Source organism: Penaeus monodon, chromosome 24 (genome assembly GCF_015228065.2).
Source record: "Penaeus monodon isolate SGIC_2016 chromosome 24, NSTDA_Pmon_1, whole genome shotgun sequence".
NCBI lineage: Eukaryota > Metazoa > Arthropoda > Malacostraca > Decapoda > Penaeidae > Penaeus > Penaeus monodon.
Genome location: NC_051409.1, coordinates 29938352 through 29938860, shown reverse-complemented (window position 1 = coordinate 29938860; position 509 = coordinate 29938352). Strand labels below are relative to the sequence as shown.

General features: G+C 34.2%; 1 pseudogene; it reads right to left on the bottom strand.

The window, feature by feature from the left end:
- Nucleotides 1-509, bottom strand: part of LOC119588948 — a 7311-nt pseudogene that overhangs the window by 158 nt on the left and 6644 nt on the right.

The window sequence follows — 509 nt, the reverse complement described above, 5'->3', positions numbered from 1 at the left end:
CTCAGAAATCAGTAAAATACAATTTTTTCCAAAATTTTCCTTTTTTTTCCCCTAACCCAGTGATAAACCCAAAACCAGTCAAAAAAGGGGAAAATGTTGAAATTTAAAAATTTGGAATGAAAAAGAGTTCAATGGAGTTTTCAAAACAAAAAATTTTGACTAGCAACTTAACATAAAAATTAAAAGCCAAACCCCCCAAACCCCCAAAAAAAAAATTTAAACAAAAATACACAAATCCCTAAAAAAATATACAAGGAAAAAAAAGGGGGCAACAAGAAATTCCTCACCTTCTGCTGGCTACACAGTCCTCTGTTAACTTCCTGTGTACAGTCAACCTTAGCAATTTTGACCTTATCATGACCCACAAACTTGCGACCCAGTTCTTCATAAGTAGGGGCCATTCGCTTGCAGTGTCCCCCACCGGGGAAAAAAGGGGGGGAAATTAAAAATAAAAATTTATAAAGATTTTTTATAAAGTTACTGGGTATGAGAATTAAAAGATATTGGGG